General features: G+C 38.0%; 1 protein-coding gene across 1 annotated transcript in view; it reads left to right on the forward strand.

Annotated features, from left to right (window-relative positions):
- The first annotated feature begins 1,388 nt into the window (after window positions 1-1,388).
- The window catches only part of nck2a (NCK adaptor protein 2a), a 41,607-nt gene continuing 15,889 nt past the window's right edge, over window positions 1,389-27,106 (forward strand). Inside the window, exon 1 of the mRNA XM_061053354.1 lies at window positions 1,389-1,638. The gene's annotated coding sequence lies outside the window, so the exon portion shown is untranslated. The remainder of the gene's footprint in view (window positions 1,639-27,106) is intronic.

Consider the following 27,106-nt stretch of genomic DNA (forward strand, 5'->3'; position numbering starts at 1 on the left):
GGCGTTGTCCTGTAGGTTACTAGTCCCGGTGTTGGTGACGTCACCAACGGCACCGGCACCTACCCGAAGTTAGTTTCATTACACCGGAAATCAGATGATGCTCCTTCAAAATTAAAGATCTGGCTTTCTTTATTTTTTTCCACTCAAACTACAAAAATGATTTGAATTTTAAATGAACATCACTTCACTACTCATTTAATATGATACATTATTGGATTCAGCGTCTACACAGCTTAATCTTCTTTCATAAACCAGATTATAAAACAAATGACAATTTTTTTTTATTTACACTTTAATGCATAAGCCATTAATAAATCCTTAATAAATAATGTAAAACTTCAAGTGTCTATTCTTACTGAGCTAGCAACTTCCTTTAAATCAATTCTAAAAAATATATATTTAAAAAACGTTTATTATGTGAGTCGAAATGTTACCTTTCTAATTTCATTAACAAAACTTACTAGATAGATAGATAGATAGATAGATAGACAGATAGATAGATAGATAGATAGATAGATAGATAGATAGATTGATTGATAGATAGATAGATACTTTATTGATCCCGAGGGAAATTCAAAGCATCCAGTAGCAGGTTACAAAGACGTACATGACATGAAACATTTGTTAAAAATTAACCACAAATACCGATGTCCCCCCTCCCATACATATATATTAACCCCCCAAAAAGATTTAAAGAATACCCCTAGATGAATCAAACTTAAACTGTGCAATTAAAAATAGACATAACCCGTGCATGGATAAAAATATATGTGAACCTATAAACAGTTGAGGAAAAAATCTGTAATTAGACCTGAATATAAAAAGAAAAAGAAAAAGAAAAAGTGTTGACCTTCTGAGTTGTGTTGTTTATATATGTACAGCAATGTTTAAAAAGCAGATAGTGCAAAATTATCAAAAAACAGACATTAAATAACAGGCAGTGCAAACATTAAATTAAAGGTGTGATTTAAATAATTGAGGTAATCATCAAAGTGTCCAGCTGTTGGGACAGCTGTGCAGATGGGAAATGGAAAAAGGAAGATTTACTAACAAGTAAACTACAAGTTGCTAAATTTTCTGTCTGCATAACCTATAATTTTTCTTATGTTTCTCTGTTGTTGCTTGTTTAATTGGTAACACACTATAATATAATAGTAATACAGTAATTACTATAAAATTACTAAAAATATATAATATATATATAATATAAAAAAAAATATATATATAATATAATATAGAATTACTATAAATAAATAGCAATATTTACAGTCTATGGTACCATACATGTAGTCTCTGACAACACAAAGTTTAATCTATTTTAGTAAAGGGCGCCGCTTTATTCCAGAATATTTCACCGGAAGTGGCCGTTACATCCGGGCTAGCTTGACAACAGTGATTGATGTGAAGGCAGTCAGCCTGCGACAGAAAAACAAGCGAGGATAGGTCGGAGCACTTCACGCTCAGTCCATGTTTTAAAAATAAAGAAAAAAATCGTGAAACCCCCAAAGGATATGTGGATTTAAACGGTATTATTGTCGCTTTCTTCGCGGGTTTTAGTTACTTATTGTTTGGCACCGCGGGCTCTTGGTTTTGGCGTGTTGAGTGGTGTCGCCGTTTCTCGCTGGAGTGAACACTAAGGTAAGACCTGAACCCGCAGACACACTGTGTTAAGTTGGGGGGGCAGTTAGACACGCTGCTGTGCCTTGTTTTATCTCTTTAAAAGCCCCTTTAAGTTTTCTTTTTCCATGTTTTCTTTTGCCGCAAACAGTCGTAAAAGTTGAGACAGAAATGGCAGATTTCTTGTCTCACTGTCTACATAGACGTTGGGTCTTTGTCCACTCAAATGTGGGGTTTTTTTTACCTTGGTTTGCTTTGGATTTCTGCTTGTTTCGACGTACCCACAGTCTGCAGATGGTTCAATTCTTATTTTTAAGTCGAAACAGGTAGATAAAATGTATTCACTCACCTATTTTGTAACATTTGCACCACTTCTTAAAGGCCTTTTATAAACGCGTGCTGCTACAGCAATAAAACAGGCAGGTCTCAAGACATCTCTCTTCTCCAAGACATCTGTTTTCTTTCACTTCTTTCTTCATATTACTTACTTTAAAAATGGCATCTAGTCCTTTTGTTCATTACTGGAGTGCATGATGTATGTCAGAGCTATACTGTTAAAACGCATAAGCTTACACAATGAACCAAATTCACCAGTACACCACAGATTGGAGACTGGTGCCACATGCCCAGCGCGTCGATGTTTCTAGTGGTTGTTCATGGTAACTGCACCACCTACCCATATTATCAATGGAATGATGGGATGCATTGTCTGTATTGTTTGGTGTAGCTGCACATTGATTGATTAAAAAACAAAAAAATCAGTAAAAAAACAAACAAAACAAGAGACAACTAGAGAGGCATTTATTGTTGTCCAAATGATACAGGTAGATTAGAGGCAAAAGTTGTGTGTGCAGTGCACTACACTTTCTTGGCACACCTTTTCCTACTGACACACCCTCTCATAAGGTCACCATGGTAACACTGTGTCTAGGATAAGGTTCACTCAGCAATGACAGGTATGTGGAAGGCAAGTGCAATGAAAGACTGCCTGGCCTGTATAACAGAAACTTCCTACCTTGCATCATGACGTAGGCACTCTTACAGTGATTCAAAATGTTTTGCGTGTTTGGCATTTTCTGCATTTTACGTTTAAACGTTTGACCTGGTTTAACTGCTTTTGTTACTTTTAACTTCTAATGATTCTAAAGTACTTAAATTTCTTCAGGATACAGTCTGGAGCTTTGTGGGGAGAAAATTTAGGATGAATATAATGGACCATGACTGACACGTTTACTTTTTTTCAATAGCCAATGAAATTGTTTACATTTTAAATGTGGTCTAAAACTACTGACAGCACCCCTGGATGAAGTAGATTCATTGTTTACACTTATTAGGTTAAACATTGATTCATTTTCTAAAAATGTATCGGCAACAGTTGTGATAGGGTGATTTATTTTTTAGGTAATTTTCCTGCCAAAAAAAATCCCAAACAACTATTTATGTGGTTCTAGCTAACCAAAAAGTGAACATTTGCTGATTACAGTAGTCATCAATTTCAGTTTGCTGAATTTGGGGTCGTGGTAAAATCCTCAGTGAATCTGTAAACTTGGCCACCGACTATTTTCAGAGAATTTATTCAATAAACAGTAAACTAAGTCATGGAGGGATTAATCAATGATGAAAATGAGTGTTAGTTATGGCCCTACCCTGTCCTGTCATATATTTGGTTTCACAGCAAGACTTACATCAGGTGACTTACATCTCTGTCAAGAGGTCAAGTGTCAGTACATGGCTCCTACAGTCTCATTTCAGTTGATCTGTTAAACATTTACTAGTTATTGCTTGTAAATATAAAAAAATTCTGGACGCCAAATACATGAAACACATGAATCATTTACTAGTTGGACGAGAGAAGATTTTTCAGACACTCAGACGTCAATTTGTTTTCAGTAATCCAACAAGCAGCTCTCTGTCCTAAGAGTGCAGTTTATTTAAAAATTGGCTAAATTAATGTTTTAATGTTGAAAAAAATGAGTAATCATTGTTTTAAATATTGCAGCCTACATCTAGAAATAAGGCAAGCTGTTTGATTGAGCTGAAATTGGTAATCTATCAGCTTTTTGTTTAAAAGGAGGACGATTGTCTGACCTCCTGGAATGCATTAGAAAGAAATAATCAATTCGACTTCCTTTCAACAAACAAACATTTTAAAAGCTTTTTTCTTCTCCTCTTGAGGAAAGCCCGAGGCTGCCTTTGGCAAACTTAAGAAACCCATTCATTGTAAGTAAATCACAAGAAAATCTGTTTCTTTTTCGGCGCTCATTACGCTGTAGTAGGTAGAGCCAAACCGATTAATCGTCAAGTCGAAAATATCTGCAGGCTGACTAGCAGTGATGATCAGTATCGGCTAATTCTATCGCAGATATGCGCCAATATTATTAGCTTTATCCACCAGTTAAATAGCATTTCATTTGAGTATCGTTCATACATGGTGATACACGTACATGTGCAGTTACTTTCCAGTTGAGTGACCATCTTATCTTCATTATATATCTTTTCCACAAGTGTTTGATAACTGCATTTGAGGGATCAATGCAATATATGTATATCTATATCCATCTATCGCTACAGGTCCAAGAGAGATCTAAAAAAGATATCGACCAATATATCAGTATACGATTTTTTCTCTGTTTATTTTTGATGTTGGTGTCGGAACAAAAATCCCAAATCGTCCGGACCCTAGTAGTAAGTCAAAGTGAAGCCTGGGACTCACCTGTAACAGATGAACTCCCAAGGATGTAATAAACCCAGAAATGACTGCATTTACTTTGCGGACATATCTGGATGGGGCAAATTAATCTGAAGACACGATTTCTTCTCAAACTGCTAATTGGACTATGAACAATGCAGAGCCAGAAAGGAAGTCTTGTCTGGAAGCTGTTTAACGCTAACTGCTGGCTACAGTGGAATTACAGAGAAGTTCACTGTCACTCCCAGAGAGCTCAAGCCCAAGCTCAGAGAAAGATCATGACCATAAGGAAACACATTTTATTTTCCAATCCTACATGTCGTCATGGCCTATCAGACTACACTTTTTTTTAATAGCAGATTTCAAATGATTCTGGAAAATGTCTGTAAAGGACTGGCAGACTGTGTCTTACAATGATTAACAAAAGAACCCAGGTTTTTGGTTTTGGTTTTGGTTTGACAAACATCACGTGTATCCCAAACTGGATTTCTTTTCTTTGATTTGCCAGCTTCCTAAGTCAAACACTGAAGACAAATCTTCCATCTCATCTGAACCTTTACTGATGAGATAATAAGCCCAATCCTCTTTGTCTTTTGAGTGATTGCACACTTATGAATGGTGACTAATTACTCTGCTAGTTCCTCTCTACAATGATACTTAATGGGCCTACAATGTTTTCACACACTTAGACTGATTAAATATAACACACTATACACCACATTATGTTCATCCATCAACTGGAAATGGGTAGAAAATATGAACAAGAGTGTTTTTAAAACCTTTTTATTTGTACTATTTTGATTAGTGTGACTATAAAAGTGTACTTTGGAAGGTAAAAGTCTGAGATATCTGATCTTATTATAGTGAAATCATTTTAAATGTAATAGTCTAAGATAATGAAACTGAAGAAATGTTTCTTTAATAATGTGTTTGGTTGTGAAATAATTAAAGAATAATTTTAAGACGAGGTGAAAATTCCTCTTTTTTTCTTGATTATTTCCACTGTGAAAATATAGGAAGTCTATTTTTGTTAGTCACCTCAGCTATTCTATCATTTCCAAAACAAAATAACAAATTTTTATCCTCTGAAGGTTTGCGGGTGACCGTAGACTTTAGGTGTGTCCATTAAGCTGCAGTGCATCAGGTGAAACCATGTGTGGAGTAGACATCATGATTTTCAGATTTGGTACTTTGTCTTTGTGGAGAGAGCGTCATGTTTGTTGCCTTAACAGGAAATCCTAATCTGTATAGGAGATGAGAAAGAATTAACAAGTGTAGGCACAGATGGGCGGTCAGCAGACTTCATGTTGGTGGTGAGATAAAGGTCAACCCATTGTCATTGTAATCATGTGTAATCTGGGAAACGGCTAGCCATTAAACCGACAGTTCATCCAGTTATGACAATAGACCCCCTGTCTATGACCCCATGATGGAGGAAGAGAAAGGGGATTTGTGGTATAATTAAGCAGAAGGAACGCAGTGACCATTGAACCGCCTGTGTGTCCTCGGAGCTAAACAGGGATTGTTTCTTTATACTTGTTTGTTTTCTGAATTTATATATCATTTAACTAGTTTTGTTGACAATTTATTCAACACCATGGTGATTGGTAGGACCGGTTTGTTTCCTAATAGTTGTGATTTTTATGTAATCAAATCAAACTTTCAGGTCACTCATCGGCTAAGACTGCCTCTATTTGGCTGAATTCTAATAACTGGTGATTCCCTTTACTTATTTGCTTTTGGTCAAAGTTCTGAACTATCAAGTGAAATATCTCCACAAATCTCTGTTGTGTGTTTGCATTACATGTTTTAACATTCATGATTCCTATGCAATGAATTCCACTAACTTTTATTATAATGTCAATGTGCCAGTTTCTGGACAACACAAACATAACATAGCTGCAGGCGTAAAAACAACAATGGCAGACACTATTTCAACTAGGGATGGGTATGAGTATGTTGCCGTTGACACCATTAATCGAGTATCGTTTCACTACTCACACACCTGTGCATGTGTTGTTTTAGGCTACAGTAGTTTCCAGGGTTCCACTAACTTAATAAACTTTGTGAGAATGATCAGTACACAGAGGGATAACTTCTCCTGCAACGACTTAAGATGACATAAACTTTATTGATCCCCCAGTGGGGGGAAATGAGGTTGTAACAGCATCTTTCAATAGGGCAGAGCTAGTCAGTAATAGATAAAAAAAAAACATTTTTACAGTAGTTAAATGTGAAGAAAGAGAGTAATTAAGTTTGTATTATTGTTATAATTAATAATACTAAACAAATAACAGTCTGTTACATAAGTTCAACACAGTTAGCGTTACATGCACCATCTACTGCAATGCAAATTTATATCCATAGTTTAGGAAACCGTGCACACAGATTTGTAAACCGTTGGCACTGATTAACAGCTTTTTATTGTTTTACCTGAGCTTTAGAATTACCTGAGATTTGAGTGTTAGGCTTAGCAGAGACAGACAACAGACAGTCTCACATGAAAATGATTTGCTAGCCCTGTAAACTCGCGCCATTGTTATGACACGAGTGGGGAATATTAGCCTGCTAATAATAAAAATGGTGACTGAAGATATGCTCCCATTACGTTTAGTGAAAAGAGAAGGCTTTACGAGCTGCTGATGTTTTGTCAAGCGGGAGTACAACCACCGTCATGGCGAACATCTATGACAATTGAAATGATGTACGAGTAATGGGCCGATTTAAAACATGTCAAGAAAGTTCCTCTTACTGGTGACCAGTAAGCATTTACTAAATAGTAGGGTAAGTCGGGGAGGTTCTGCAGGAATATGTGTCCTTGGGCAAGGCACTTAACCCCAAGTAGCTCCTGCTGCTTCGTCAGTGGCGTATGAATGTGAATGAATGGGATTTGTCACCTCTGATGGTCACTTTACCCAGCAGCCTCTGCCAGTGTGTGAATGTGTAGGTGTGACCTGCGATGTAAAAGCGCGTTGAGTAGTCAGAAGACTAGAAAAGCGCTATACAAGCTCAAGTCCATTAACCATTTACAGACTTGCAGATTCAGTCCCTTGTTTTACATCCCTACCCAAGACATACTTTTATAAAAATGCTCTTACTCTGTGATTTCGGTAATTGTTCTTTTATTTGTTCTCATTTTTATTTTATTAGTCTGATTTTGTTGTCTGCTTGTTTACGCTCTGCCTGTTGCTTGAATTGTCTCTCTGCTTTTATTTTCTGTTGTAAAGCACTTTGTTACTTGTATAGAAAAGTGCTACACAAATAAAGTATTCTTATTATTATTACCATTACACGCCACATTTTGGGCTGTTTAAATGGCATTTCTGATACTGCTATTGTTCTCTGAAAAACTCTACAAAGCATGCTATTGTTCTCAGAACAACCCTCCAAACATGCAGATTTGGTGATTTTCAGCCCTGCTTCTGATGGAAAGAAAGTGTCACAGATTTTAACAAGACAAATGGTCTCCCAGGCATGACTATTTGTCTCCATTCCCTGTGAATAAAACTGTAGTTTTCCTGCCTTTTATGGGTCTGAGTTTTCCTAGCTTCTCTTTGTTCCTGTGAGTTTGTCCGTTGTCTCCTCCTCGTCCTTCATCTCTATCATCACCTCCCTCCTCTGCCACCCGGCTTCACTTCCTAATTCATGCCCAACAACTGAACTAACTTTCTATTGGCTCCAAATGTCCTTGTGTAATCACCAGGCACCGAGCCTAATCCGTCTCTCTGACACTGAGGGGTAGACCATGGTACAGTATCTCAGCTGAGCACCTACTCTGCACACAAAGACCTAGCCATGGACTTTGTGTGTGGGTGGTGCATGCTGATGTTTGGCCTGAGATGGCACTGAAGGTGATGACAGCAAAAGAGTTCAAATTTGAACACATCATGGAGCAAACATGACACTAAAGCAGCGACATATTGTATTGACAGTATTTTTTGATATGTTAAAAAAAGGCTCAGTACTGGGGGACTGTAAACCTCCTTTGGTCTTCAGGGAGATTACTTTCAGCAAGATTTTTAAATTCGACTCCTCCTCCCTGAACAGAGAAACATGACCATAAATTCATAAACAGACAGAGAACTGCTCATTAAATAGTAATCATGGACCATCGGCTCCCCCACGCTCTCCTTCAGTGTGTGTGTGTGGGGTTCAGATTACATAGCAGAAAATTGGTACTTAAGGCCATGAAGGGAAACGGAGAGAGCAGTGAAACCCAATACGTCTAGGAGAGTGTAAACTTTGGACCAAAGTTCAGGAACTCAGGAACATCAACACACCTTAAAACACGCAAAAACAAATCAGTCATTAACTGACTCATTGAAAAAATAGAAATGTGGCCAACGATCTTTTTACATGCAAAAAATAGAACCATTTAAAGCATGTCAGGAACAAAGGTTGAAAACATTTCATGCATTTGTTTTTTTCTGTAATGTCTTTTTTCCCCCAGTAATTTAAAGACGTTATGTGATTTTTCACAGTTAAATATAATAAAAATCAAGTATATCCTCTGAAAATAACTCTGTGAGTCATGACTGTCTACAATGGGTGTAACACCCGAGTCCCACTGTCTGTGATGTTTTCACAGTTTTCAGAGTCCTATCTTCACTTTGTTTACATCGCCCGGATGGCCGGCTGACTCCTCCCCTCACGTATAAAAGTTGTTTAATTGCGGGACTAGAGAAAAGAAGAATAACATACTGTACTCACTGCTTAACTGTGTTTCTAGATCACGCTCATTTCAGGTAAATTTACATGCAGTGTGAAGATACGAGCATAATAAAGATCGCTAGCATTAGCATGCTAACACAACAATGCACTGCAAGTTGTTTTGGTTTCATGCTGGTGCTCAAGGGCGACATCTGCTGGATCAAAAAATCTCATATTCTTCCTTTAAAGTAATTTTGTACGTTAAATCGCATATAAAGCCTTTAAGAAAACCTTCAGGCATCAATTTCTGCCCTGATACAGATTCTGATACCTGTACTCATTGTTTCGTCTGTACCTTAATATTGTTTTCCATTGTCATGATAAGAAAAAGTTGACAATTGTATCTGGCATTAATTGTCAGAAGAGACGTATTAAAGAATTAAAGTTAGCAATAAAAAGTTCTCTTACAGTGTATTTTATTCAACAAACCTGAACTTTTTTGTAAGGTAAACACTTGTCTTAAATCAGGTTTATCCAGAAAAAATAACATTTAAAAAAACAGAATTGTGAATTTCCTCACTCAAAAATATTTGTAGGCACAGATTCAAACGTAACATTAGCCCCTCACATAGCTTCTAGTATCAGACTATGGCCAATGAAATGATCTGAGCATGTCCATATTTATGCCATGCATCATCTAATAAAGCACAGAAGTTGTGAAATAAAAGCCTGCAGCTCACACAAGATTAGTTTCTGTGTCTCATGTTAAGTCTTCAGCTGCTGTTTGAGTTTGTTCCATCGTGTTGTTTTCAGCGGAGGCTTCACAGGCCCTTCATGCTCTAATTGATTTAATTAAGTGGACGTTTTCCCCTTTGGCTGTGCAGATGCACAAACCGTCACTGTGTAGACAAACACTGAATGATCTCATCCAGAGCGCAAAGGCTTATCTGCATTTCACAGAGAGATCCATGTTCCATGTGTCGCTTACAGCGTCGCAGCCTACGCTACATGCATCCCTCAGAGGTTCATCCTCATTGACAATCTCTCACTGTAACTGTGGACGCTGTGAAAGGCCCTGACGCTCTGGTAAACATTATGACTCACATTTGCTTAGTGATTTCCCTGATGAGTGATAGTTCTCTTTATTTTTACCACGACCTTTTCACTTTAGTTATTGTCACTTCGATGTTAATTTCAGTTGAAGCAGACCATGCGAACCCTGCAAAGTGAGATAAATAATACTGCTCTCTTTGAGCTGGAAAAAGACTTTGATCTTAAAGGGATACTTCACCCATTTGCATTAATCTTTGTATCATTAGAAACCTGGTAGTATTTTTGAATGGTCGTGCATCCCGCCCTCATTTTCCCCTGAGATGGGAAATCTTTGTATTTCTGAGTCTGTAAAGGAGCTTCCAGTGACGCAAAATTACGATTTTTGCGTCACTGGAAGCTGTTGCCGTTAGCGGGGTGAAACTACAACGCTAGTTCCTCATATTTTCGACCACTGAAGCTACAGACCAATCACAGATCAGTGGGTGGGAACTCACTCCCAGAATCGAAACGTAACGTCCGCCATATTGCTTGTAAGCTATGCTAACAGGCTCTATGGAGAAAGCGCATTTCTACTACATATATGACCCAATGTCAAAACAGATTCATGTTTCAACGGGTGAAGTATCCCTTTAAGAAGTATTCTTCCCTGACCAATTACCAATGCACTGTTGACTCTAATGTTAGCCTGGAGTAGGACCCAACACAGACACGATCATCCTCTGTGATACAATATATATATTCAACCTGCCAGCTGTGAACTTCACCAAGAAGGAACAGCACGTGAGCACTCCACGCCATCTCCACTTTTTCAGCCCAGTGCACAGACGCTTTAGATATTCACAAGTGCAGCAGCTGTTTCAGTGTCCCTCGCTTAAACAGGGTGAAATCACAAACATTTCTTGCACTAAGTAAGATCAGCTGCATCTTATTAAAAACATGTAAAGTAACTCTAATACACGCTAACATCAGAATATTGAGGTTATCTAATATGCGTTAAGGTGATCCATACCTGAGATGTTCCTAGAGATTCCTAAATTATTTTTCAGTCGTACATCGATATTTTAGGAATGCCAACTTACTATTTCTGAATCACTGTCTCTCTTAAAAGGTGAAGATAGCTGTAAAAAAAAAAAAGGTTTGTAATGAATCACACACATGCATAATTAATCAACATTGCAGATCTCATGCGGCTCTATTTTCTGATTGTAGCCACAGTTAGTAAACATTACAATCATTATTCATGATTGAAAAAATACTATCAAAGAGTAATTTATAAGTTAATACTGATGGTCACTTTACATAGCAGCCTCTGCCATCAGTGTGTGAATGAGTGTGTCCTGCGGTGTAAAAGCACTTTGAGTAGTGACTAGAAAAGTGCTATGCAAGCTCAAGTCCATTTACCATATGAGCATTGTTTGTTTACATTGTTGTGATTATTTTTGTGATTTTATCTATTTTGATAAATTCAGACTTTTCAGATGTGTTAGATAGAAAGAAGCTTTATTGTCATTGTATAAAAACACAACTTTGTTTGCAGCAATCCTGTACAGCAGTGTTTGCTAAATAGGTTCACATATAAAATATATTTGAAGTTATATGCAAATGCTCATGTTTTGCTAACGCTGACATTGGGATTCATTATGTAGCTCTACAACAATATATTTGTTCTGATATGTACATTTTTTTAGCAGTTCTCTAGCATCTCTGGCTTTGAAAAGTGTAACTTGAGTAAATAATTTAAGAGCACCATTGACTGTGGTGTCTTTGGTGTTGAGAAATCTGCAGATTTTCTGATGAACACACCTTCAACCACACATGGGTCAGTGCAGAAAAGCTTGTTTTTGCAATTTGTTGGATTCAAAATAATGCACACTCAGCTCCATTTGCCGCACCATGTGAAATCCTACGGGGGTTTACACGATCTATAAGCATGTACTGGATGTCCAGTTGCTTCTCTTACATTAAAAGCATCTTGTTTTATAATCAGTGTGACACTCCCCTGAGAACAAACACACTGATGACTCATGTGTCTTAAGTCTGCAAAGAGAATCAAGAACATCTTTTAAGTAATGACATAATGGAGAAATCTCTGTGATTTAAAAAGAAGTGCCCACACAAACCACAGACAATAAGAAAGTGAGCGCTTCTTTAGGCGTATCAATAGAGCACGTGTTTGCTGGGACATGCATTAAAGGAGGGATTATACGGATGGAATTCAATTCTCGTGGTTACTTGCCACCAACTCGCACGATGTGTCAGAATTACACAATGAACAAGACAAGACACAACAGAGAACAGGCGAGTTAGAGTGGCCACATATCTGAATCTGAGACCGGATAATTGACAGTGGGCAGAGGGTTTTAACTTGAACGCCTCTTGTTCCATACCAGTAGGTGTAACTCTTTTGGATTGATTTCTGAAAACTCTAAGCAAGCCCTTGTTTTTTGTTTTTGTTTTAATATTGTGCTGTTTTTGTTTAAAAAAAAAACCCACTTAAAGAGGAGTTCCATTGTTGTCTCTGATCCACAGCTGTCGTGCTTTTACAAACAAGTCCCCAGATGAGCTGCTTTTAAAACTTTGATGAGTCCCTCGCCTGACATGTCCCACATTCAGGAGTTTTTCCACTTGAATCGTTTTTTTATTTTCTCTTCGAGATTTCCAGCTGCATAAAATTCATAATTCTGAGTCAATTTGTAAGAATTTTTTTTTTTTACCTTTTTAGGTGGCTTACAACTGTAGGCCAGTAGCTTTATGTAGACTCTTTGTAAATGTCTTTTGCTCATATCACATCATACTGATTATGATGAAAAGAACAAAGTAATTGTGCATGAAGAGATAGTTTAGTGACAAGAAATTATCATGTTTCTGATATTTTATCAAGTTAGTTCTTTGAAGCTGTTTTTTATATTATGTCTTCATTTATTTGTCCTGAAATGGGCTGCTGCTGCGTGATGAGTTGATTCAGTTGTTCAATGAAGCAATATGATAGGCCTCCTCTAATCCATTTGTGCACTTTCTCTCTCTATTATTCACTCTCACACACACACACACACACACACACACACACACACACACTGAGTCACGACCGCAACTGAAGGGAAATCCTGCTTTATTTATGAGATGTATAGCTCAGAGAGCCACGGGGTTCTCCTGAGAGTTTGAGACTGCAAACACACACACAAACACACACGCACACACACTGTTTGGCCTGTGGTGTCTGCTCTATTCACTCACACACACACACACACACACACACACTCACACAGGCAGGCACAAGCATATTGCCGCAGGGCATCTATTTACCCTCTCTGCTGTTTTGGCTCGGCAGAAACACAGTTGTCTGAGCGTGACCTTGGTCTTCCCCCAGCAGGGTTGGAGAACTGCTGGCAGAGTGATGCTGAATGTGTTGCTTTAGTTTTTTTCTTTTTCTTTTTACATAGCAGTGGTTCATTGAAAGGATGTTATCATCTGCATGTCAGAGAGGAAGAAATGCCATCCGGTCACACTCAATCACAGCGGTGGCATTTATGTGAATCGTAAAATGTCAAGTTATGAAATCTCACAGAGCTGAACACTGGAGAGCTCAGGAAGTGAAAGGAGGTATTCAAACTGTTTAAATTATCAGGGCAAAAAAAATGATCAGTTAACTTGACAGCGTGGTAATAACATTAAGTGTTATCTGTTTTGGACTTTAGCTAAAGGCCAGAAACATTCATGTGCTGGACATACTGTGGGAATTCTGACTTCAAACACTGAAGGCTGGAACAATGTAAAATATTCAGCGATGAGGTTGATTCTGTTGGTTACATAGAACATAAAATGTGTTTTTAAAAGTATTTTCAGTTGGACAGTAACGTATATTTTTAGCATAACAATGTGACTCCTCGGATATATTGACCTTTGAGTATTTTTGATACAATGCATCTGATGGTGCCTAAAGTGTTGTATCCTCCTGGTATATATTCACTTCAATACACCGTGAGGTACCATAGCCAGTTTGATTTAAAATATCCACTGATTTCAGGTAAATTATAATTTGACATTAACAAACAACAACAGTTTTTCTACAGGGTGCTAAATTAATACAATTTTTATCTTCACAGAATTGTGACATGTTTTAACTGCATGAGTTTTGGAGGAGTTATGGTCATGTTTTTTTAACAAAATACCTACTGTCCGATACTTTCTGAGTATCGGAGCAGCTGACAAATTGAGCAACCGTGTGCTTAACAAAGTGCAGCATTTAGAGGCTAAAAAGCCTGATATGACCCCCTGTAGTGTTAAAGATCAGAAAACAGAGATAAAAGAGAGAGAGAGAGCAGGAGGGGATTAGATTTTTCCGACACAGTCATAAGAGACCAGCTTGTCTTCCTGTGTGAATCTAACATCCTACTCATGTGTAGCCACGTCAAACAACATCTAATGGAAGAAAATCACCGCTAAGTGAAGCTCCGCTAAAGCTGCGTTGAATCAATAGTAAACAAACGTTTGCAGGAGAGAAACAAAACTTCAAACCACACAGACTCAGTTAGAAACTAAATCATTCTGAGAAGTGAACACAAAGTGACTTTTATAAAAACACCTTAATGAAATGAAAATGCCACTTTCTGGCAGAAACCTTCATGATCGCGATAACTCCTTATATAAGCTCATATACCTTTAAACAATAAAGTGTTTATCTTCCCTCTCAGCTAAATCAGCCTTTCAGAATGTAACATAAATGAGTGAGTGGTAGATTTTTTTTTTAAGCTTCCAGTCACAGTGGAAGGAAGGCAAAAAAAATCTACATTCCCTTCTAATCACTCAGCTTGATTTGGTTGGTGGAATCAAAGGTCTGAATTTATGCAAGTCTGCATGTTGAAGCCAAGCCGATCAGCTGCAGGCCATATGCTTTGTATTTGTACAGTCGAACAAAAGCAAAAAAGAATGCTTACAAAAAATATGTAAAATTCTTCCTGTGTACATTTGCTGTTCATTTTCTTACTGAAGAATGATTAGAAAAGAGACTCAAGTCTTAAAGCAGACAGGCTGGCAGCTGAAATGATCAGTTGTTGGTCATCATGTTTATATTTTCATCCTCTTAAAAATTAAACATGTCTGAGTTCAAAACTTGTTTTTTGTGAAGACACCGACTGAGGGCCGAATAGAAAGTAAAGAATATCAATCTCCTAACTTTTTTAAACTGGCAGAATGCCGTTTCAAAGGTCAGCGCTTTCTCCAGAGGTTTAGCAAAGCCAATTATAATGTTATAAAAGATTAGAGCAACAGCAGTTTTATGCATTGCCCCCCCCCCCCAAATACTTATGGGTATACATTTTGCTTTTGCATGCCATTTCCATTTTCAACATACTTTTCCAGCCCTGAAATCAAGACACTCTTATGTAACATGAACAAACAAACATACGTAGAAAAGACATGCAGGATACAAGAAGCGACCGCTCATGCTCCAAAGAAAGAAAGAGTTCCCATGCCTTTTGGAAAACCCAGATAAATTTAGATCATGTTTTCAGTCCGTCATGGAAAATAACAGTCACTCCTGGAAAATAAATAACACGGGAAAAAATTCCCAGAAATGGTTCCTGTTCCAAGAAAATATTATTTGACAAACTCTCACCTACTTTGTTTGCTAAAAAACAACACTGCCTTAACCTCTGGCAACAGTTTAACTCATTGAGTTTAGTTTTTTTTTGTTGCCCGGATTGGCTCGCAGCTTTATGTTTGCAACCCACCAAAAAAATGAATAAGAAGATCAAACACCTCTAGCACAGATTAGTCTTTCAAAACATCCTTTAAAACCAAAACTATTGGATTTTAATTTTCCACATTTTGCATGTTGCAGAGCAGCTTTAAGCTCAAGCTCTTCAGTGGTATTACAAAGTATGAATTTGCTTCCTTAGAGTTGGAAAAAAAGATATGTGGTTGTGGTGGCACATCTGGATTGTTACCACTTTCAGTAGGAAACGATTTACACGACTCCTTTTTCTAATTTCTGCTTCAAACAGATATCATCGCTGACTTTTAAGTCTTCACGTGCGCTCTCTGCTCAACTGTTGACTCATGTAAGCAAACTGCCAGATTTAACTATTTTTATCTGTGACTGGGTGATGGCAGTTAAAGGTGCGCAACAGGTCTTAATTGCTTTGCACCAGTCTTTCTGCATTGCTGTCTTTACATCAGGCTGCTCTCTCTCTCTCTCTCTGTTTTCTCTCTTTCTCTCTTTCTCTCTGTTTTCTCTCTTTCTCTCGCTCTCTGTTTCCTCTGTCTCTCTCTTTCTCTCTCTCTGTTTCCTCTCTCTCTCTGTTTCCTCTTTCCCTCTCTTTCTCTCGCTCTCTGTTTCCTCTCTCTCTCTGTTTCCTCTTTCCCTCTCTGTCTCTTTCTCTCTTTCTCTCTGTCTTTCTCTCTCTCTTTCCCTCTTTCTCTCTCTCTTTCTCTCTTTCTTTCTCTCTCTATTTCCTCTCTCTCTTTCTCTCTTTCTCTCTCTCTCTGTTTCCTCTCTCTCTCTTTCTCTCTCTTTCTCTCTCTCTCTGTTTCCTCTCTCTCTCTCTTTCTCTTTCTCTCTCTCTCTCTCTGTTTCCTCTCTCTCTATCTTTCTCTTTCTCTCTCTCTCTCTCTCTCTCTTCCTCTCTCTCTCTCTTGGGAGCCCGAAGGTAGCGCCTGATCAAAGAGAAATATTCAGAGCCATAGCCGAGGGGAGAAGTGAGAAGACGACTGATAGAGCAGAAGGTACAAAGAGAAGGTGAAGCCCAAGCTGGGATTAAGTCAACAGTGGTTTGTGTTACACAGCGATGAAGAAAGACTGTACAGAACTATTCGCTTTACTTTGTTTCCGCACACGCTAACCTCATTACACCACACATACTCTTGTTCAACTTATCCTCAGAGACGCTAGTTTTTAAAGTGAAGATGGCAGCTATGGGGTGGTTGCAAGTTTCTAAGGTCGTTTACGGTGGCAGAGCCTGCAAACTCATCAAAAGTACATATTGAATCAACTCAAAAAATGCAAAGTGTGCACACAACACAATTGTACACAGTAGACCGGGCTTGTCTACTTTCTCTCCCATGTTGCCTCATTAGGAGAAAAAATATCTTCCTCTGTTATTGCTTGGAGGGGTTCTTTGCAACGGAATGGTAATGTATATGATTAACTGCATTAGAGGGGAGAGTGAGATGTCTGATAGTTAGGCCTCTCTTTCCTCGAGGAAAGATTTTTTTTTTTCACACTGATTCTTTTTTTTTTTTTTTGTATATCAGTTCTCCCTCTAAACCATAATTATGATTTTTTTCCCAAAATAGGATCCATGCTGAGGTCGGTTGATTATCTAAAGTAACTGGGGCATCTTTTCAGGAGAGATGTTGCTGTTGAGTTTTTCAAAACATTTTTTCATGCATGATTAGACACCGCAAAATTAAATCTAGAAATCTGTATATTTACATTTGAGTGTACTGAGTAACTTTTTTTTACTACAGTTTATTCCCTATTTTTGTTTTTTTGTTTCCTCTCAAATGCAGCCTCTGTCAGTTTTGAAAATAGCCATCAGAGCTGTGAGCATGTAGAGAGAGTGTGTAATGTAAGGCTCTTAGGAGTACAACACAGTTTAAAAGTAAATACACTCCCACACCGCTGCCTCTGCATCCCTAGATGGGAGCTGCATGAGCGCAGAATTCAATGATCAGATGTACAACAGCATTTACAGGCTCACAGATGTACCCTTGTGTTTTCACGGCTAGAACAGTACATGTGTCCTAGATTTTATTCAATAGAGTCAGATGAAATAAGGGGAGAGTTTCTCTCTTTGTTCTGCATCTTTAGTTCAATCTATAGTGTAAATGGACTTGTAAAGCGCTTTTCTAGTCTTCTGACTACTCAAAGCGCCTTTACACCGCATGTCACACCTTTCCATTCACACACTGATGGCTGCATGAGCTGACCCCCAACTTTCCCCCGACTCTACCAACTGAGCCACAGTGTGATTATGACAGCCTATAGTGTGATTACTTTGCTTTCTTACAGTGGACTGGAGACACAATGTTTGCTTTGTAATTGTCTTAATAGCTGGCTTTCTTATACTAACATAAAGCCCTTGACACTCTTTAAAGGCTTTATATGTGATTTTTTGATCCAGCAGATGTCGCCCTTGAGCACCAGCATGAAACCAAAACAACTCGCGCTGCATTGTTGTGTTAGCATGCTAATGCTAGCGATCTTTATTATGCTCGTATCTTCACACTGCATGTAAATTTACCTGAAATGAGTGTGATCTAGAAACACAGTTAAGCAGTGAGTACAGTATGTTATTCTTCTTTTCTCTAGTCCCTCAATTAAACAACTTTTCTACACGAGGGGAGGAGTCAGCTGGCCGTCCTGGCGATGTAAACAAAGTGAAGATAGGACTCTGAAAACATCACAGACAGTGGGACTCGGGTGTTACACCCATTGTAGACAGTCATGACTCACAGAGTTATTTTCAGAGGATATACTTGATTTCTATTACATTTAAGTGTGAAAAATCACATATAAAGACTTTAAATGTGCAATACTGATATCATACAGGTAAGTTATTTATTATACTGAACGTCAGCTGATTAAATTGTCATATTTGGGTAAGGACCAGCTCAAATGTGGCCCAGCCTACTCAGAGTTTGAGTCAGAGTTTCTTTGATGAGGCCGACTCATAATGAGGTGAAGGTGAACTGATTTGATATAATGATTTCTCTCCTCTCTGCATAATGTGAGAGTCTGTTGCGCACCTTAATGTATCACTGCTATCAAACGGGCATTAATCCAATATTGAAATTGGATATCAGCCTGATGATGCTGACATAAAAAGCTGAGTCGAGCAAACTACGGTGTTGAAAAATGAATCCAATGCAGAGGTTGTGGCTCACTCCTAAAACCAAGGGATCTCCAATAAAGCCCATTTTTAAAATGCACATGTTTATAGCAGCTGGATACCAAATTAAGGACTATGTCTCTATAGCTAATTTCTTTATTTGCAAAAACTGTATTGGGGGTTAATCTTGTGTAATTTGTGCATTTTGATTATCGCTAAAGTTATAGTTAAAGTTATGCATATTATTTATTATGATTAGTGGCTCGGCAGTTTTAACTGACAGGCAGTTTTAACTGACAGGCAAACGCGTCTTAGCTCTTTGTTGGTAGTCAAGGCTTCACTTTAATTAATCCTGTTACTGACCTTTGCCAGCTGTGTTGTTTCATAGTTTGGAATACACTGGCTATGATGAGTGAGATGGGTGTGTTTTAGCTAGTTGGTATCACCATGTTCAATATGTTTATAACACTTCAGAAATCACTGGGTGATGTCACTGCATCAGTCTAATGTTGGTCATCAATGACAATGAGGTGAGTCATACACCAACATATTTCATACAACTATGTTTATGGGCTTGTAGTATGTCAAACATCAGCTGCCAAATGGGCCATTTACTAATGTTGCCTAATAAACCAGTCCAGTTCAGTACAGATCTATGAATTGGCCTCATTCCAACATCGTCTCTGTGCTGTACTGTTAGCGACATTGCAAAGATGCATCATAAGCACATTGTTTATTTACAAGTACGACTGAGTAATTTCTCCTAATTGCATGTGGACACTTAATATTACAGTCTCTTTTGAGAAAACAAACAAGCTAAATGAAGAAGAAATCGTGTTGACATTCATCCCCATATTTATGAGCATAAACTTCCTAATCACTGCAGCTTGAGTGCGACTCATCAGGAAGCTGATTGGACAGCTGCAGAGGGTCACCTTGTCAATGAATTTGTCTTTTTTGAAAATTCTATACAATCTTCCGACAAAAAACACTTGAAAAGGACACTTGACTAAATAATGAATGTATTTTTCCCTTCCTAACGCTGCCTGCAGATGTAAAATAAATCTGGCTGTGTAACTCCTCACCAGCACCCTGGTCATCCATTCATGAAGAGCAAACAGCATCATACGATATCTGATCACTGCTCACATTATATTACAAGGGTATCTTCTTACAGCTGAGTGCTCCTCATAGATTGTCTCTGTTGCTAATTGACTGAATTGGCTATATGTGGTGTTGGAACAGCTGAACTGCAGCGTGTGTTTTTTTTGCTGAGGGCATTTGTCTGTTTGATTCCACAAGCTGCTCATTTTCTACAAAGTAAAGTTTGAAATCCAATAAGACATTGCAACGTGGAAATGTTTTTGCCTCCAGCCTCAAAATGCTCAATATGTCATAGAGCATATCGCTTGTTCTCCGCAGGTCCTGCAGCACTTGTTATTATAATTGTTTGCTTTTTTTTTTGGGATAGTCCTTTTTTAAATCCAGCACTGCTGCCGCTGGGAGTGTCGATGAAAACTTGTTGTTTTTCTCCCCATATTTTGACAGGACAGAGATTTGCAAAGCCTGTCGAGAGAGAAAAACCTGCGGCGGAATGATTTTCAATATGCAGTTTATACATAATTAATTTTGAGGCTGTTTACATGAAATGGGGGTGATGCATCACAGCCCTCGCGTTTTAAGGACCGGTCCTGTGAAACATTGGTTCTGTCTAGTCTGTGCCTCAAGGTTGTTAGTATCGTTTGAAAAAAATAGCATGTATAGTAAAGCCTAAAGGGCTGAGGGGTTCTTTCCTGGGAATTCTGACAGAGAAAAACACAATTCCTAAATTCTGGTGATGATAGATAGATACTTTATTGATCCAGAGGGAAATTCAAAGCATCCAGTAGCAGGTTACAAAGACGTACATGACATGAAACATTTGTTACAAATTAACCACAAAACCGACGCCCCCCCCCCCCCCTCCCATACATATATATTATATATTATTATAATATATATTAAGATTTAAAGAATACCCCTAGATGAATCAAAGTTAAACTGTGCAATTAAAAATAGATTTATACAAGAAATGTACATAACCCGTTCAGGGATAAAAATATATGTGTAATTTGAACAAGAAACTATAAACACGTGAGGAAAAAAATCTGTAATTAGACCTGAATATAAAAATAAAAATGATATGAAAGTGATTTTTATTACTTATTACTTTTATTACCTTTTTCTTATCACTTCTTTTTTGAGGAAACACTTCAAACATGAAATCATACTCAGAGGTAGACAATGTAATTTGGACATTTTACTGATGTGCACAGTATTTCCTGAACTGCTGTGTTAACATGTTGATGAATTCACTTTAGTATTAAACACTCTTCTGACAAAATCAGCAATAAAAACAATCTGAAGAAAAAAAATCTTTACACAACCACAACCATCTGAATGACAAATGAATGTCTTCATCCACTGAGCAAGACCACAAGATGTGCTTGAAAGTGTGTCGACAACTTTTTCCAAGGTTTCCATCCAAGAATGAACCGGTACCCTCGACATAAATACGGCGTAATGACATCGCCTGAATCGTGAGATTAGCTGTATTGACGTTGAAATATAGTCAGAGAGGGTATGATAAGGACAAATTCTTGTCTTTTTCTTTACTTTCTGCTTCCGAGCAAACGTTTTTTATAATCCTCTTTTCCCTCATGTATGTGTGGATTGCATTTGCAAGAGATTTTGTGGCATCACAGTCTGACAATGCTAAGTGAAAGGACAGAGATGCCTAGAGAATAATTTCCATTTCTTATCAGTTGTGATTTTTTTTTTATAGATTCCTTCTTTTGACCCTCTAAAAAAAAGAGGGAAAAGAGGTCAAATGTTTGGTTAACACTGATCAATCTTTCACACTTCTGATGCTAGCCAAGGGTGCTAGCTAGTCAATAAATGGATTGCATTGAACTGATGGCAGATGGCTATTTACATCCTTGCAGATGTATAGCCTATGTTTGCACTCACAAACAATACTTGTATTTAGGAATACCATAAGATAACTTAAAACTTTAAAATACTGAAGGAAAGTGGTGCCAGATTGCTCCAACTTTACAGGAGCAAAATAAGAGTAAGACAAAAGAGCATCAGATAAAAGTGAGGAAAAAACATGAAGTGTGTGATAAAGTATTCAGTGGGTGAAGTTTGACTGCAAAGAAATGGTGCCTCAATGGAAGAATCAAAAGTTCATTCTTGTAAAGAGGTACCCAGTAAACAACATTTTGGATCTGGCATTAATGTGGAAGCATTCTTTGTTCAATAAGCCAAGAGAAGGTCCTTATATAGACTTGTTTTGTGATGAGGGTTATGGAGATAAATGATAAATGTACAAAGTATAGTATTGTTTATTTTAAAACCATTCTGTAGTAGATCATAGTGATTGACTCATCTTTGTTGTTTGACTTGGAAGTGACCTGCTTCTCACCTTATTATTCCCCCCCCCCCCCCTTAGTCAGACACAAACTCACCATCACCTCGGGTTTCTCTGTCTTCTACAGTCAAAGAAAAACTAGCAGCGTTGTACATCAAAGCTGTGTTCACTACATTCCCCTTGCTGTGCTTTACAGTGCTCGCCTTTTACTTGTTGCGCCAGGGGACACGGATACCTGGCTGTCAAATAGAGAGTTAAAAATAGAGGCAATCCTTTTCCTGTTTTTTACTTAAATCTACAATAAAAGTAGGACTGTGCTTTACAAAGAACAAGCTGCTCACAAAGACGTCTCATCGTGTTTTTGGAAAGCACGGAGGTGTGCAGAACTTCACTGTTAAGAGCTCAAGATGGCATAAAGGAGTAAACAAGCTGAGTTAGAAGTTGTCTATTTATGGCTGGAATATAGTGAGAACTGAATGCAGCAGGGAGTCTGTTGTTGATCATCTTTCAGTTAAGTCATTATGATGGAATAATAATATCAAAATCAACATGACTGTACTCGTGGCCTTAAATTTGCAGATTCTAATTAAAAAACAGATATCTGCATAATGTGAGCTCTCTTTAATCATGGACTCGATGTTAGAAAATCAGCTTGAATTTAATACCTACCATCTGTCATGACAGGTAATGTGTAATGCAGGGATTAAATAATCGTGTCTCACATAGTGTCATCAATCTGCTGTCACATTGAGGTGTTAAAATCATATTCTTTGCTGCATTCAACATGCTTGTAATCCCTTTTTTAATAATGAAACGACTCCAAGGACTTCTCAAAATGTAGTACTCGCTTATGTAGTTCAACTATTATGTTACGTAACCCTCTCCTTTAGTTTTGGTTGGAAAAATAAATCGTCCAGGATCACCCAGTTTTCATCCTTTTGTAACGAAATAATGAAAATCAAAGAGTCAGTGGAGTCTTTGGGGAACACCCCTGTCAGGGAAAATGGGACCACCCAGCGATGGTTGTCATGGAGCCTAACTCAACAATGTCGGCTTCACTCAGGGGAGGAGAGCTGATGCAATGACAGAAAATGAAAGTGACATGTGAAAAAAGATGGATGGGGGGAAGGAAGGTCCACTTAAAGATAAGACGGGAATTCCACATTTCTGTCATCGCCCATTTGGGGAAGTTAAGATTTATTGCAGTTGTTACTACGGGTTTGATTAAGTGCTGCTTCAGTGGCCAATGACTCAACAACTACGTTACCACATACCACTGTTTTCTATGAGCTTGGTTAAATGCCCAGTGTGCAAAATTAGTATGGACTGTTCAGACTTTTTTTCAGTTAAGAAAATAGCAATCAAGCAACAACTGAAAACCAAAGGTAATTTGTTGTCTGTGATAATTGAGTAATACAAAGGTGTAGCTTGAGAAGTCAATAGTACTATTTGTGATTATTCTTGTTTTTTTAAGGAATGCACAACTTTGGTTTGGCTGCTGAGTTAAATATTTTCTATTCTTGAGCCACTAGAAAACCTTAAAGATGTGGCAACAGAACCATTCCTGTTTTCCAACAATTTGCTTTGTGAATTTAAGAAAACTTATAGTAGGAAAAGGAAAAACTTTATTGTACAGTTTTTGGATGCTAAAGGTTGAAATGTGATTTTTTTTTTTTTTACTCCAATTTGATACCTTACATCAAATAACATCACAGAATAAATCAACATGATTTTGCATCAAAGTAGCCATTTAATACAAGCTTTAACTTCTTGTTCGAAATAAAGATCAATCAGTTGTGGTGTAATTCCCTGCTTTTTTATAAATGTCCCTCTAAAAGCTGTAAGTCGCTGCTTGTTTTCAGTATTCAGTCAAATCATTAACCAGGGTGAAGTAGTCGATACAAAACCTGATTTCCACTCGAAGAACTTTGAATGAGGAAACATGCCAGATACAATTTGATGCTTTGAAGAAGTATTGTCCTCTGTGGAGTCAAGGCCATCTGTGTTGTGATTTCACGAGATTCATCCTCCTCAGCCATGTGACTCACAATCGGAGGTTCTGTGGTATTGATATAACTGAGGCTGAAATGAAACTTTAAACTGATTTCTCTCTCTCTTTTAAAAAAACCTGTTTGTGACTTATAATCCCAAGCAGCATGTTATCTTTAGGTCATTTTTGTCCCCTGGAGTTAGATTTTGTTTCTCCTATAACCACAGTTTGAATATTTGAGTTTGATACAGAACCCTCTTTTCTTGTCAGATGAGCAGTCATATGTTGTGGAGATAGCATCCCCAGCTCTATTTGTGTGGTCTGAGTGCCTTCTTCTCGGTCCTATTTTGAGCTGAGCAAGAAAACCTCCTGGTGTTGAGATGCCCTTGTGGTTAGAATTTTTGGCTTCTTTTTTTCCATCTTTGATTATATCCATGTGTATGGCATTGATTTCCCCCCCTTAAACTAAAGAAGTACAACCACTAACATCATCACAACGAGGCAGATGAGCTTATGTCACAAACCACAGCTTCAGTTTAGTCGCCTGTGAGCGCATGACAGATGGAACAAAGTGCTGTTTGTGTTTTTGGGCTGTGCCATGTTGCCTTTTTCACAATACAGCTGTCACCATGTTTTTTTGGCTTCGTTGGCAACAGCAGCGGTAAATGTGGGGGAAAAAAATCATTAGCATTGACTGCATGCTTAAGGCCTTTAATTCCACTCTGTCTGTTTTAGTTGACAAATTATTCTGTGATGAAGAACATAAAACCTCTTGAAATCACAGATCGTTGACCACTGTCAGTCTATCTTCCTCTTGTTTCAGTCTGTTCTTGACACACTGAAAACGGGTAAAAAAAAGTAAAGCAGGCCTCCCTCCTGTTTAAAAAGCAACCACAGCAAATACTAGTGTGGAAGAGAGCGGGGGTGGAGGAGGAAATGCCTCCCATTGGCTGAATTCTGTCTGTCATTGACCTGAATGCCAAACACAGAAAGCTCTGCCAGATGTTTTTTTTTCTTTTAACATCCCCTCTTTTTTATAATCCTCTTTTACTTTCTCTTTCTCTTTATGTGGTGTTGAAAGAGGCGGTGAGTGTCCTCCCCTCCCCTCCCCCCCCTTCACTGAAGAGGAGTTGTGAAGTGCGGGTGAAGCCCAGCTCAGCAGTCTGTCGCTTTTCCTTTTTTTCCCCCCCTCTTACTTTCTCAGCACAGGAATGGAGGGGTCACCGGGAGCGTTGGCTCTCAGGATTTTCTCTTTTTAATCCCAGGCTCTTCCCAAAAAATCTGTTTGTTTTCTAGTGTGCGTGTTTGCCTCCTCTGAAGCAGGTTTTTTTCCTTCTGTGCAGCCATCTGTGTGCTTGTTAAGAAAATCAAGCAAATCAAGTTAAACGCTGTGATCAAATAATGATTGTAAAAAAACCTGTTAAGTAAAGTTTGCACCCAGTTGACTGGCACACAAAGGCTTTAATAAAGATACTTTTTAAATATTTGATTCTCTAAGGGACTTCATTCACACATCAAGGTTGAAGTCATTTAGCATGCATTTGAAGGAGCAATGGTATAGCTGCCACTGTGACACTTATTATTGCTCATAGAAGAGGATGGACTTGATTTGAAGCAGCGTTCCCATCACTCTGCCTAATGAAGAGCGAGGGTGTCAAGGAGACGGAGAAATCGGTATCATGGATGAGAGGAGGCGAAGTACCCGTGCATAGGGAGGAGAGAATATAGCAGGCTTTTCTACATAGTCAAAAGAGGAAAGAAATAATGACACCAAGCTAGAAGGGTGATGGAATTATTGTGTTCTAGTCAGGTGTCCTAAATAGGGTGCTTTCACACCATGCACAGTCTCAGTTCATACAAACTGATGAGTTTGGTTTGGTCCTGAATGACAAGGAGTTCAACCGTTACAGATTACAGAATAATTTTTTTTCTTTTGTGTGAACAAGTACAAAACAAAAATGTGCACATAGACATGACGATTAAAGCAATGGCAAATAAACAAAAAGAGGCAAAACAGAAATAAACAAAATCAAAATCTAAATATGCAAAACATTAGCAAAGACAAATACAATTAAAGCAGATATAATAAAAGTCAAGTAGTAAGTTGAGGTAGTGTATAAGAAAAGTGTGAATGTGTGTGTGTGTGTGTGTGTGTGTGTGGCAGTGTAATGCATTAAAGTGAGTGGCTGAGTGGGAAGTAGCAAGAAAAATAAACAGAAACAAAATTGAAGATAATTGAGAGGAAAAGAAAAAGATATATATATGTCAACATTAATGGAAAGAAGAAAACAGATTACAGAAACTATGTTGATACAGATTCTTCCAAAACTAAACTTTTGTATGACCAAGATGCATACTAAATAAAAAAGCGTAAAATAAACTAGTAAATGGTAAGAAACTGTGATTGCAATTGTGTCCAAATGAACTGTTATTTGAAATATCTGATATATGAGAACCTTCTCAAATCTTCAACAGACAAGAATTTTTCTTTTGCTACAACAGTGAATGTGCTTCAGTTTTTGGTTACTTATCAGATAATGTGTCTGTTACTTGGAGACCCCACCCACAGCATCTGTTTGCATTGCGTTATGTCTGTGCCATCATGGTTCTGCTCAAAATGACGATGCACGGCATACCCTATGGCAAGCGTTTATGAAGCGTACTGCAGCCAAAGATTCAGAAATTCAAAAGATCACACAAGAATAAAGAGAACAACATTCAAAGAGGTTGACTTTAACCTTTATTGTTCCCATGAGGAAATTTCCTTTTCACAGCACCGTATCAATCCAAGAGGCGATAGCCGGCAAAATTAGTATTTACAAAAACACACAGTCACACTATTTTCTATCCTGCTTTCTCGTGGT

This window comes from Labrus mixtus, chromosome 13 (assembly GCF_963584025.1).
Source record: "Labrus mixtus chromosome 13, fLabMix1.1, whole genome shotgun sequence".
Taxonomy (NCBI): domain Eukaryota; kingdom Metazoa; phylum Chordata; class Actinopteri; order Labriformes; family Labridae; genus Labrus; species Labrus mixtus.